Source organism: Marmota marmota, unplaced genomic scaffold, assembly GCF_001458135.2.
Source record: "Marmota marmota marmota unplaced genomic scaffold, marMar, whole genome shotgun sequence".
NCBI classification, from domain to species: Eukaryota; Metazoa; Chordata; class Mammalia; order Rodentia; family Sciuridae; genus Marmota; species Marmota marmota.
The window spans coordinates 31,269,344-31,283,975 of NW_025999977.1; the positions used below are offsets into that span (position 1 = coordinate 31,269,344).

The 14,632-nt window shown below is 40.1% G+C and overlaps 1 long non-coding RNA gene across 1 annotated transcript; it reads left to right on the top strand.

Annotated features, from left to right (window-relative positions):
* Window positions 1-9,247: 9,247 nt before the first annotated feature.
* LOC125617209 lies at window positions 9,248-13,105 on the top strand. Its single transcript, XR_007348120.1, has 2 exons — window positions 9,248-10,767; window positions 11,506-13,105. It is a non-coding gene; the product is annotated as an uncharacterized LOC125617209 (long non-coding RNA).
* Window positions 13,106-14,632: the final 1,527 nt, after the last annotated feature.

The following is a 14,632-nucleotide window of genomic DNA, read 5'->3' on the forward strand; positions in this document are numbered from 1 at the left end:
TCAATGCTAAGGAAGACTTCTTCTACCAGTGTCCATAGGGATGATTAGGAAGTGCTGAGAAGCCATCTCCTCTGATACATGTTTAAAGAGCAAAAGATAATATTTTACATGCACTTTGTAGTCCTTTGTACTTCACCAAGGTTGTAGCTCCTCAACTGTAAATAAAGGGAGCTTCTCACCTAAGAGCTACAAAAATACAAATGCACATCTGTGACAATTGTGAAAACTAATTAACAATGGTTAATCCAAAGTGAAAATGAGCATCTATTCCTGTGCGACTGTAGCTTGGCTTAAGAGCAGGGAATTGAGTGATTTAAGGGGATCTCTGACCCGACCCCATAGTCTACAAGCCCGTGATTAACAGCAGAATTAACCAGACACACATGATGACTGGTCATCCTGTCTCAACTGCTGGGCTTTCCTTCTCTAAAACTCTGTGTTTGAGAGACTCATCCAGAGCATATGCCTTGCCCACCTGCCCTGCACCATCACCAACTGCCCCCACCCTCCAGCAATCTGGAGGCAGCAAATGGAAGTACAAACAACAAGGAAGAAAAGGATGTGATATTTTAAATAATGGCAGGAATTCAAAGTCATTCTATAAACCATATTGAATTCTGCAAGTTTAATGAAGTTTTGATTAATAAGAATGATTCAGTCATCTGGGATTTTGGTTAACTCCAATAAACTGTATAAGCATCTTCAACTAACAAAGTTATCTGAGAGTTTTTATTTTTGTTGTTTTTTTTTAATTTGGTAGAATGTTCTATTTATTGTGTTTTAGTGCTGAATGTTTTCCATACAATGGTTTTTATATTGTGTGTGTGTGTGTCTAGTAATATATGAAGAAAAATCATGAACCATGACTAGGAGTTATTTATCCAAGAATTCAAGGTAGTTCAACATTCAAAAATCAATCTATGTTAGACCCTAAGTCAAAACCCACATGGTCTCTCAATAGGGGCAGAAAGAACAATTGACAAAATCCCTCAACAAATTATAAATAGAATGGAAATTCTATTCTTGATAAAGGAATCTACATTTTTTAAAAAACCCACAGCTATTTGTAATGTTGAAAAATTGAAAGCTTTCTTTCTAAGATAAGGAACAAGACGAGGATATCTAATACTTTTTATTATTTTAATTGACACATAATAATTGTACATATTCATGGTAAAATATTTTGACACATGTATACAATGTACAGCAACCGAATCAGTGTAATTAGTACATGTATCACCTCCAAGAGTTATCATTTCTTTGTGTTGGAAACATTTGAGATCTTTCCTTCTAGCTACTTTGAAATACACAAACAATTATTGTTAACTATAGTCACCCTATTGTGCTATGGAACACTAGATCTTATTCTTCCTCTCCAGCTGTATCTTGTACCCGTTTGCCAACTCTTCTCCATCTCCCCTTCCCAGTCTCTAGTGACCATTATTCTACTCTCTGCTTCTATGAGATCAAGATTAGCTTTTTTAGCTTCCACACGTGACTGAGAACATGGAGTATTTGTTTTATGTGCCTAGCTTATTTCACTTGACATGTCCTCCAGACTCATCTGTATTGCTGCAAATGAGAGGATTTTTTCCCTTTTTATGACTGAATGATATCTGTTTGAGGGGAGTGACTTTTTTTTTTTAATACATTCACCCATTGAAAAACACCTAGGTTGATTCCATGACTTAGCAATTGTGAATCAGGCTGCAATGAACACAGGAGTCTAGATGTCTCTTAAGCATACTGGTTTCACACTCTTGCCCCTTCTATAACATTTTCAGGAAGTTCTGGTCAGGGAAATTGGTCAAGAAAAAGAAACAAAAGACATTCAGCTTAAGCAAGAGTTGATATCTTAGTCTTGAGACTGAAACAGGGCAGGCCAGCAGGTAAAACGGCCTTCCTCAAGGCTGCATGACCGTCTTGAGGAAGAATTTCTTCTTCTCCTGGACACTCCCATTTTAGCACATAAGGCCTTCAGCTGACCGGATGAGGAGCATCCATGTTATTGAGGAGACTCTTTTACTTAGAGTCAAATGACTCACTGTAGATGATAATCACATCTACAAAATACCTTCACAGCAACATCTGACTTGTTTGATCAAATGACTGGGCCCTAAAGCCAAGCCAAGTGGCCATGTAAAATTTAGTTGTAACAAGGATGCCAAGACCATTCAATGGGGAAAGAATAGTTTTTTTCAACAAATGGTGCTGGGGAAACCAGATAGTCATATGCAAAAAAATATAAAAATATGCAACCTCACACTGCATGAAAAATTTAATTCAAAATGAAACATAGATCTAAGTGTATGAGCCAAAACTAGAAAATTAGAGAGTGAATTGTGACCTTGGATTGGGGAACTGTTGATTAGATATGACACCAAAAGTACAAGCAACAAAAGAAACTTCTGTAAAGTAAAAACTTTGTGCTCCAAAGAATACCATCAAGGAAATTTTAAAAACACCCACAAAGTGGGAGAAAATACTTCAAAAAAAAATGTATCTGACAAGAAGCAAGATATGCATCCAGAATATGTAAAAGACTTTTACAACTCAATAATAAGACAAATAGCCCATATAAAAATGGGCAAAATATTTCTCCAAGGAATATATACATATGGTGAATGAACACATGAAAAGACGTTCAACATTACTCATCAAGGAAATGCAAGTTAAAACCACTCCAAACTCAATTAGAGTGGCTACAATCAAAAACAGAAAATAGCAAGTATTGGCAAGGATGTGGAGGAATTGGAACCCTTATACATTGGCGGGAAGCATGAACAATGGTGTGTCTGCTTTGGGAAACAGCTTGGCATTTCCTCATAATGCTAAGCATAGCATTGTTATAAGACCTAGCAATTCCATTCCTAGATGTATGTCCAAGAGAACTGAAAACATATGTCCACAGATATTCATTCATTCATTCACTCATATCTCTCTCTCTCTCTCTCTCTCTCTCTCTCTCTCTCTCTCTATTAGCAGCATTAGAATTAGGCAGTCTGTAACGGCTTATGGCATACTCCTTTTTAGCTCAGTTTATTTTGGATAGCTTTCCATGTCAATGCATATTCGTTTACAATAGTTTTTTTTTTCTTTTTCTTCAGTCCTGGGGATTGAACCAAGGGGTACTCTACCACTCAGATACATCCCAGCCTTTTTACAATTTTTTAATTTTGAGATCTCACCAATTTCTGAGGCTGGCCTTGAATTTGGATCCTCCTTCCCCAACCTGCTAAGTAGCTGGAATTACAAATGCCCACCAATGCCCTGGGCCTGACAATAGCTTTCAAAATGAGAGAGTAGCATTTCTTGGTATTGATGTATAAAGTCTGGTATTATCAACAGGAGTCACCTCTTTCTCCTTCCACCCTTAGGTGAGTCCAAGATGTCTTTCTAAGAACACCATATTGACTTCCTCCCCTTTCCCTCATCTTTTTTTTTTTTTTTTTTGGCACCAAGGATTGAACCCAGGGCACTTAACCACTGAGCCACATCCCCAGCCCTCTTTATATTTCTTTTTTTCATTTTATTTTGAGACAGGTTCTCGCTAATTTACTTAGGGCCTTGCTAAGTGGCTGAAGCTGGTTTTGAACTTGTGAACCTCCTGCCTCAGCCCCCTAAGCCACTGGGATTACAAGCATGCACTATCTAGAGATTTTTTCATCTTGCTTGACAGAAACTTTATGCTTGTTTATTAGTAAGTAACTACCAACTTCCCTTTCCCTCCAATCTCTGGCACTCCCCTTTCTCATTCATTGATTCTATGAATTTGACTATTTTAGATAGTGTGCATAAGTAGCATCTTTCAATATTTGTCGTTCTGTAACTGACTTATTCTACTAAGCACAATGTCCTCAAGGTTCACTCATATGGTTGTATATCACAGATTTACCTCTTTTCAAAGCTGAATGGGGGACTGGGGACATAGCTCAGTTGGTAGAGTGCTTGTCTCACATGCACAAGGCCCTGAATGGCTTTCCCTTGTATGCATGTACCACATTTCTTCTGTTGATGAACATTTCCATTGTTTCTACATCTTGCCTATTGTGGATATTGTGATAGCAACTACAGGAGTGCCGATATCTCTTCCAGATCTTGATTTTAAATGGCCACCAAGATCAAGTTGCAAGCAAAGTACTGTAGAATAAAAGATGTGCAGATGGTAGAGACTTGCCTCAGGTGATCTAGAATCTAGTAGAAAAGGGAAATGTGGGAGACCTGAATGTACATAACCCAAAATATGTCCACAACTAGCTCCTACCATCTTTCAGTTGCTGGCCCAAGTGACTTTGACCATTTGCTCTTGACCTCACTTAGATCCACCTGACCTTTTCTGGCAGATGCAGGACAAAATGGCGAAAGTAACTTTGGACTTTATAATCTGTGCTGTTCTAAGAAGAAAGAGAAGACATTTTCTGGGGATAGCTATAAAAATTAATGCAGGGAGGCATTTGAACTACTCTTGACTTCAAAGTAGGATGTCTATGGCAGCGATGGAGGAAGCAGTTGCTCTGGTCAGGAAAAGCAGCCCAGACAAAGGCATGAGCTGGGAAAGCTTGTGGCATTTGGTGGGCCATGAGATATATGATAAGAATAAGGAAAAAGCAGGTGGGAGGGAGTGTTTGAGAAGTTAGATAGGACCCGGGCTCCATCACAGAACTAGCGCATTTGAAACACTTGCTTTTGTGTGTGTGTGTGTGTATGTGTGTGTAAAAGAAAAACATATAATAACTTACTTTTAAATTTGTTAATTTGGAAATTTGTTAGAAATGCAGATTCTTCCTATCCTAGACCTACTGAAAAAGACTGCATTTCAACAAGATCCTCAGGGGACTCATGTCACGTTGAAGTTCAAGAAGCCCATGTATATAGGACTTTCAACGCCAAGGTAAAATTTATGCATTTAGTTCAACAGCCGCTTGGAATCAGACAGCCAATTCCCTGAGAGCATATATTTTTGTCAGATAGAAAAATGAAGATAAAATATTTGCCCCAGTTCTTATCATTGGTAAGTGCTTTGTGCTTTGTCAATGTGAAATACTGTGCTCTGTGCTAAAAGATGAGTTTTTTTAAAAGTGTGTAAAGTGAACTGTGGAAACCACCAAAAGATACTGGGAGAGGTAGAGTAAGAAAGACTTCCCAGTGAGGATTTGAACATAGTCTTTATTTAGTTTCCAAGTCCCTCTCTCCCCACAGACTCACAGGAGACCTCCTCTGCTTCATAAGATAGAACGGCACAAAATGACCTGTTATCCAAAGTGCGGGCAGTCCATCTGAGCAAGAACAAGCCCTGACATCCTGGAATTCCCACCCCTTGGTACACTGTGTTGGGAACACCTAGGGCCTCCAGAAAAATCCTCCCCACACTAGCAACCTTCCTGCCAGCCTCATACAGTAACGACTCCTCTGAGAGCAATGGTGTTCTCTTATTTGCCTAATTCAAGGCCCAGTTTTGTTTGTTGAGCCAGGATAACCACCACTATCTTCTTTTCATTTTCAAAATTAGCTAAATTATCCAGCCACATGTCTTGCAGGTATAGGGCAGGAGAGAGTTCTGGAATGCCTGAATTAAGATCCTATCTCTGCTACTTACTAGCTCTGTGACCTGGTAAGCCACCTAAAATCAGGATGTTAATTAACAACACTAGCCTCGTGGGATTGTTGTGAGGATTAAATGAACCAGTGCATAAAGAAGTCTTACAACGGCACAGAGCAAAGTAAGGGTCATTTAGTGTTTACTATTAGTATTGATATTGTAGTATTGATTTGTTGATCAACTATAGTTGTCTAAGTGTTTCATGATATCCCTTCTTCTCCCTTGAGTTCTGTGAGGTGGGAGAGAAATACTATTTCCTCTGTTTTCCAGCATGGAAAATTGAAACTCAGAGAAGACAAAGGATGTGCTTACCATCAAACGACTAATAGATGACAGCATTCAACCCAGGAATTCTGATACCCCCTATCCAAGCTCCACTTTCAAGGCTGTGTTTCAAAGAGTTCCCCTGTTGCTTGAAGAAGTTTTAGCCTAAATCAGAAGTTCTCAGTGGTACATCGTGAAAATTTGGAAGTTGGTGTTGATGCTTTGGTGTGCCTATCTCTCCACTGTTACTTAAAAAAAAATAGATAACTTTGAAAGTATTTTCTGTTTTTACTGGATTGGTCCAAGTGTCCATGTAGGTGTTGAGTAGCCCTATTGAAGTAGCTGGAGGGAGTCAGGGAAGGTACTGGTGACTGAGTCTTCCAGCCATGCCCAGTTCAGCACACCGGCCACTTCCGGGGTGTTATTGACCATCACATGCAGTTCATGGTGGTGCTTATTCTTAGTCTCACATGATTTAAGTATTCTGTAATTAATTATTTATTAAAGGTCTGAAGCATAAAGGACACTCACATTGCACACAAGTTAATAAAGAGCATAAAAGTAATAGTCATTCTATAAACTGGCCTCCTGATGTGACTTACCAAGTTTAATTGTATTCATCTTTTCAAAATTCTCATTAAGAAGTCCGCAGTACTTCAAATACCAGTGCTGAAAAAAGAAACTACACAATATTCAGTTTGGCTTGTCTGGGGGGATAATATTAGTAGTATTATGGGATGAATTGTATCCCTCCCAAATTCTTAGGTTCAAGTCCTAAGCCTTGCAATGTGACTGTATTTGGAGACAGCATCTTAGAGAGGTAATTAAGTGAAAATGAGATACTAGGATGGTCTGGCATCCAACACGACTGGCATCCTTATGAGTAGAGAAGATAGGACACAGGCACAGAGGGAAGGCCACCTGAAGGCACAGGAGAAGGTGGAGATCTGCAAACCCAGGAGAGAGGCCTCAGAAGAGACCAACCTGCTGACACTTTGATCTCAGGGATCCAACCTGCAGAACTGGGAAAGTAAAGCTCTGTTATTTAAGGACCCAGTTGATGAGACTTTGTTATGGTAGTCCTAGCAAACCTGTGCCAATATCTAAAATTAGATAGTGTTCACTGTATTCTGGATATTTTGACACATGTTTACAATGAGTTTTCTCAATGAAACTTTCTAACAACTCTCTAAGATGTGTTCCTGCTGTCTCCTGATAGTAAACTGAGAAAGAAAAGGTATAAATGAGACACACACAGTTTGCTCAGTGTCGCACAGTAAATTATCAAAAGTCAGATTTAAATACAAATTGTCTAACTGTCCATGCTGGTAACATTGATATTAACAATATCCATGTGTCATTTGTAAAGAAGTATTTGCAAATCCCAGTCTTAAAATGCCTCTCTAATCTTTCCATTTAAAACCAAAATATAAAAAATAAATTCACAGGAATTATTTTATAATAATAATATGAAAAAATATTCCAAACTGGCAAGGAAAACACTTTGACATCATTAGATGTTAAATATCAATTTACATTTAATATGCATTTGTGATTCAGACCATGTTTTCCTATGTTAAAAAAACCCAATTGAAAATGGGAAACTAAAAATAAATAGGTTATTAATGATGGTGGAATGTGATGATTATTATTATCCAAAGTACAGGTATGAAGACACGAATTGGTGTGAATATATTATATATACAACCAGAGATATGAAAAATTGTGCTTCATATACGTAATAAGAATTGTAATGCATTCCGCTGTTATATATAAATAAAAAATAACAAATAACAAATAAATAAAGTATATACATATATATAAACAATAGCTTAAAATAAAGATCGTCATAGAAATACATATATCATTATACTTATATCAAATAAAAAATTACATGCATTGCACTGTATCATATCCAAATAAAATTCACTTTCCCATTCATTCATTTACTCCACTAAGCTTTAACTATGTTCCAAGCAGTAGACTAGGCACTAGCGATAAAAAGATGACGAAAAATACATGGGTTCTGTATGTGTGGGGTTTATAGTCCAAGACTATAATCAGTATCAATAAAGTAACAAATCAATGGGATCATGGTAAGCTGTGAGGGTGCTGAGAAGTAAGTGAGCCAGGATGAGCAGCCGTGGCCAGTGAACTCCTCTAGATATGGAGATGGGGAAAGCTCTGTTACACTTAAGCCACAATTTGAAGGAAGAGATGGAGCTGAACTGAAGGCAAGATCATCCGGGGTGAGGAATCAGTGATTTTGAGCCCCTGAATTCAGAGGAAAGAGCAGTAAGAGAGGAGATGATGGGAGGCCTGGGCCCTGGATCATATGGGGCCTGGGTGCCATTGTGAGTTCCTGAAAGCAATGGAAAGCCATAGAGGTGTTTACATGAGGGAGTGACAAGTGACACGATCCATTTTGAGAAAGCACTTCTGCTGCTGTGTGGAGACGACTGCAGGAGGAAAGCATTTGTGGGGAGACCCCATTAGAGACTCCAGCCACATACCAGGCATCAATGCATTTTCTACAGAGTGGAAGCCAAGACAAAAAGGAGATTAATTTGAGATATATTTTGCTGATAGAATTGATAGGACTTGATAACAAAACATGTAAGAGTCTAGAGGATGGTAAAGGAAAGAGAAGAGTCAAGGATGATCCCTAAAGCTTTGGAAAGAATGAGGGGTCCCAATTCCTGAGATGAGGTGTGAGTGTGTATGTGAGTGTAGAGTGGGTGCATGAGGGGGTTGCAGAAAGATGCTCTCTAGGCCTAGTGCTGCAGATCCCTGAGGACATCAAGTCTCAGGCTCCTTTCGTTTTTCTGCTCTGCTGTCTTAGCATATGGTCATCATCTCATGGTCACAAAATGGTTGCTGCACTTCCAGCCTTACATCCATGCTGAAAACAGGAAGATGAAAATAGAAAAAAAGAAAACTTTCCCAGAAATCCTTATAGACTTCCTCTTATATCACCTTGGTTAAAACTGTGCCCCAAGTCTCCTCCTTGTTATAAGGAGTAGAGTGGAAATTGATACAATTGAGTCAGTTAACCCCTTAACAAAATCAGAGTTCCATTATCAGGATGATGCAAGAATGGATAATGGGAGGATAACAAGCAGCATCTGGTAGCCCACCTTCTGCTTGAGTTAGCTTGTGCATCTGAGAAGGCTGAAGGACAACATTGTTTTTAATTCACATGAGTCTCAATTCTTTAGAAGTAAGTAAAATGCATGAGTGCTGGCAATTCTGGACCAGTCCCCTATCAGATAAGAATCTTTGCTTTGTAAAAAGACCAGTCTTTTTTTTTAAAAAAAAAAAAAAAAAAAGAAAGAAAGAAAGAAAAGAAAGAATGAAAAAAGACCAGTCTTCTATCTTTGTCCTCCTGGCTTTCTCCTAGGAGCATCCCTCAGCACCAGAGTGACAGAGTCATGTGGAAGGATGGCCATTGGGCTTGGTGTTGTGCCATTGGTGTGTTCACACCAAATGTCCCGAGGGGATAGCATGGCTGAATTGAATATTGCTCCTTTTATCTTACATACAGCCTATGATTCTTGGAAGGCAAATGCTACATTAGGTCAGTCTCCTCATTTTAGACTCCAGGGCAGTCCAGGGGACCCAGGAACATCAGCCAACCTCCTTGGAATGCTGAAGCATTAGTCTCTGTGCATTATAGGGCACCTCATACCTGAACCTTCTCTTCCCTGGCATAAAGCAGAGGCCCGTGGAAACACCAGCCCAGTATCCTTGCGTGCATATAGACTGGGCTCTGGGAAAATCAATCTGGAAACATTTAATAAATTTGCAGCCCAAGTGCCAAATACTTTGTTTAGGAGAAAGGATGTTCACTTTATTTTATTTTTTTGTCCTAAAGAAAACTTCTAACTGAATATAAAACAACTTCCCCGGTATACTCATCATACCTGATAATAAAAACAGTCTTCTTGGAGGGGAATCTGTGGTCTCCTGAGAAGATCTTGGGCCAACACTGAAAGGGGAAGAAGAGAAAAGAAAAGGAAGGGAGAGGCTTTTTGTGTGTTGAATCACAAACCACTGTTCCTCTGGAAGAATTCCAACCATTGAGTGCCCTGTGAAGTTTACCCTGGTGAAAATAAGAACAATCGAGACAATACAAACCACCTCCAGAGGCTCCCGACTGCGATCTGCTGAGCACCTCAAGCTATTTTCCAAATGCTTGGGGATTGGCTCGTGGTTGGGAAGTTTTCCTGAAGGTTTGTCTAAAGGCTCTTATTTTCATTCCCTCACTTTGCGGTTCGTATCCGGCTAATGCATTTGCTCTGAATCCTTCATTTGATACTTGTGAGGTATTGTCAAATTCTGGAAGTGCCCATTCCCCTCATGTAGTGGCCAGAAATTCCAGAATGTCATCCATGATTGCTTTGCAGAGCAGGTGCCCTTCCCTTCCTCTTTGTCCGTTTTCAGGGATAAGGAAGGCTGTGAGGAGGGTGGGGACCGGGTCCCATGTGGTACTGCAGAAGGATGTGGGCCTGCTGACTTTGAGAAACAAAGCCTCAGGGTGGAGCAGAAGCTGTTCTCTGGTTTTGAAAGGATGGCAGAGAAATGAAATTTGTTCTTATGGCCGCCGGGCTGTGAAACTAGGGCCAAGCAACCAGGAAGAGAGAGAGCGAGCTGCCTCTTCTTCACCAAAGTGAGGTCTTTGTCAGAGGTGGGTAATGGCTCATCATTCATGTTTTGGAGACTGAAAAGTGAATTAATGAAGCTGCTCAAGAACAGATTGAAGATTTAGGACACCAATAATCAGCACAGAGCTGGTACACAAGAAGTGCTCGATAATTATTTGTTGAATTGGCGACTAGTCAATTGGATGAAAAATTGACACAGCGTTGGCAGTCTCAGACCCCAACACACTTTGAAATACTGAGGTAAGTAGGTAAGTAGTAAGGAATGTTTTAAATGTAGCCCAGCGTTGCTCTGAGCAGGGTCATTGTTTCCCGCCTCACAGAGGCAATTCCTGAAGTTTCCTGAAGACAAACTTACTGCCTCTATTTCCTTCTTTACTATTCCAAGGCTCAGGAAGAAACTGCTCTTCTGCTGCCACATGATTGTAGCCTCTCCTTCTGCAGCTGAGACTGTTTGGGAAATGGCAACTTTTAAGTCCCACAAGGCTTAAATGACATTCATGGGTTTTATTTGCTTCAGGGCAGTTAACCAGATGATTAGTGATGTCATGTTATGTTACAGAGCTCTCTTGAGAGGGTCCAGGGTCCTGAATTAACAGTCAGACCCGCACTGTTCACTTGTTCCATAACTATCTTTGGATGTCTGCTGAACCCCAGCTGTGTGCATGTGAAGAAAGGAGGAGATGGCTTCCCAGTGCCCCTGTGCAGATGGCATTAGCGCCAGTGAGCACTGCTGGGAATCTGGATGAGGAAAGAATGAGTGTGTCCTCAGAACAAAGGCGCCCCAACACTCCTGCAGGAAGCCAGCTGTGTCCTTATCTTTCCTAGATATTTAAAGGTATTCAAGAGCCAGATCTGTGAAGTGTAGAGGGGAACCTGCATTGATTAAGCATCACTCCTTATCAGTACTATTTTTCATAGAATCTCATTTGACAGTTTCCTAAATTCAACTGAGAAGAGATTTACATCTCCATTTTACAGGTAAAGAAACCAAGACTGTCAAAAACAAACTGAGTTGCCTGACATCACACTTCAGATACCCACAGGGACAGGATGCAAGCCATGCTGCCTGCCCCTAGGGTCTGCATTCTTACCATGACATGACTGACAAGAAAGTTCAACATACACTTTTTTTTTTCCCCCAAAGTTGTTTGTCACTATTGTTTGTGTGGCAAAGAGCCTAAACCAGTCGGACCTGCAACATCTGTTATTCCCTGAGGTTGTCACAGGAAGATAAGAAAACTAAGAGAGTTAAAAACTGAAAGACTGAGTCAGCCATTCCACAGGACATTCCAATAGGAGAAGGTGAGGAACATCTTCAGGGGAGGAGCATGTTGGTCTGGAAGTTGACAACAGTCACCTCTTTGCAGAGACTGAGCCCATTTCCACCCATGTCAGAAAGTGGGTTCCTGCTGCTTCATTCATATGTCTGGGACGTGTCTAACTTTGTGTGTCTGTGAAGCAGGTCCATAATGACTGCCACTATTACTTCTCAGTAAGAATGGTGGCAAGATGCGCTCTAGCCAAGACACATCACTTCCTAACCATGTGATCTTGGGCACCATGGTCAGTGTCCTCAGATGACAAATGGGGATGGGAGTCCAAGTCCCAGATACCTTCATTATCTATCATGGGACAAATGAGGAAAGCACAAGGAGGCATTTATCTGTGAAAGGGCAATCGTATCACTGATGTTAGTTATCATTATCTGTTTAGTACTTTTCTATGGATTAAAACACCTTTGATTTGAAATTAGAAAAAGGAAAAAGAAAGAAAGCCATAAGTTGAATTGATTGAATAATCTTGCATGAATCCATTTTTCTAGAAAAACAATTTTTTATATTATGTTATATGAAAAATGGGAATTTCAAGCTCTGTCTCAAGATTTCTAATTGAGCTTGAAGGCAGCTTCCTGAAATAAGAATTGGCTCCTTCATCTGTTGGCTACAACTAGAGCATGCATCTCAAAAGAGTCAGTCCCTGGTTCCAGAAACTAGAAAAAAAAATTGTGTAGCTGCTTCCAGGTTTTCTTGGGTTGTTAGTTGATGTTCTGTAGGATTTCAATATTTTTCTTATAAAAATAGATTCAGAAGGGGGGGGTTGTAGCTCTGTGGTGGAGCGCTTGCCTAGCATGTACAAGGCTGTGGACTCAATCCATCATAAAGGGGGAAAAATATTCTTGCATAAAAATAGCTGCAGAATTACACAAAGCATCACTCAGGTAGATCACTCAAGTAGCATCACCAAAAGGTGGGAAAGGGAGAATAGAAGGAAAGTCCAGGGGAAGGCCAATCCCATATTCTCCTTTTTTCCAATAAATCACAATAGTGTATGTGAATACAGGTTTTAGTGAGATGAATTTGAACCTGAATCCTGGGGGAACCTTAACTATTGTCCAGAGTGGGTAACTGCTTCCACTTCATGGGCACATCTGGAAGGTAAGAGAGGCATCCTGGGAGAACCATGAGGAGGAAAATGATAGGGAAATGACAGCTGTCTATTTTGTGATCCCCTTTAAAGAGTTGTGAGCTGAAAAGTTAATCTTGTCAAGTCATGTTTGACAGCAATTACCTAGAAGTGGTTTGATAGTCAAAAAACCCACGAGGGTCCACCTGTTGATAAAGCACACAGTAAATATAAACTGCCTAACATGTTTATTCTAAATAATTTGTTGGTTTAAAACTATGTAAACTGGCATGCAAATTTTAAGTTAATAATAATAAATTTAGTTCTAAACTATGTCCATTTGCTCTACTGTCATAAAACTACCATTTATATTTAATTCATATTTCTTTAACATAAAGTATACATTTGCAAGCAATCAAAAATGTTCAGATAACATTCTATTTCAAAACCCCAAAGCCTTCTTGGCCATAATATTTTATTTTCATAATTATAAATTAATATAGTGACATAGTTTAGGATTAGTTAGGATTGTTCTTTGGGGGACTCCTATGATCTTTATCACTTGTTACTTCTTTAATTAAATATTGTTGATTGAACAAACACCCATGTTAACAAAAATCCTTGTCATGAATATCTTTTTGTCTACTGTGACATACTGGGAGCCCACGGAGAGGTTCTGATTTGGAAGTGCACTTTCTGTTTATGAGACCTGACAGCAAAGATCCTTAAATTTAATGGTGAGAAATAGCAGCAGAGGGGACTGAGACCAAGAGGCAAAAATCTCATCTCCACCTCCCAACAGGGGTATCCAAAGAGATAGGAGGGTTAGCAGCTTCACAGCCACTGAAGAAGCCGCCAAGGTCATACCTTAAGAGGCTAGACTGTCAGCCCACCCCAGACAGAGAGTTTGGGGAGCCATACACAGGAGGAAAGTGTTTGTTGTTGTTTGTTTGTTTGTTTGCAGTACTGGGGATTGAACCCAGGGCCTTTCATACTGCACTACATCCCCAGTCCTTTTTTATTTTTGAGACAGAGTTTTGTGTAGTTGCCCAAGCTGGCCTTGAATTTGTGATCCTCAGGCCCCTGCGGGCCCAGTAGCTGGAATTGTAGGTGTGAGCTTCTGCGCCTGCGCAGGGGGAAGTGCTTAGCTGCTCACCTTACGGACTGAAGACCATTCCTCCTCGCCACCCTCACCTCACAGTCCCTTTTGCACACTGCCTCTTGGAGTTTCCCAGTTTGGTGACTCTCCTCAGGCTCCCAGGTTGACACTGCTCTGCCCTGCTAAATCCTGCACAAAGAAGCACAAAGAGCCACATTCCTGGAAACCCCTTTGGAGAACTGAGCTTACCACCTGGTTACCACCAAGGAGAGAGAAGGTCAGGAAGAGTTAAATGGCTCAACAACAGCCTCTCCTGAGTCCCTTGTGGTGCTTTAAAAAGTATGGAGGAAAGTCAAAGAGGAAGAGGAGAAAATGTCCACTTTTAAGTGTTCACTACCAATGAAAATGACTAAAGCATGAATTGGGATCTCTTCTGACTTTTTGTTGTTGATTTACCTCCTGCAGAATACCCAAATGCCAACCACTACCACACCACCACCACCCTCACCTCCATCATCGACATCATCACCATCTTCACCAACACTATCCATACTTACTGAGGACTTATTACAGATAATATTTTAAGCACTTTTAAATATGAAT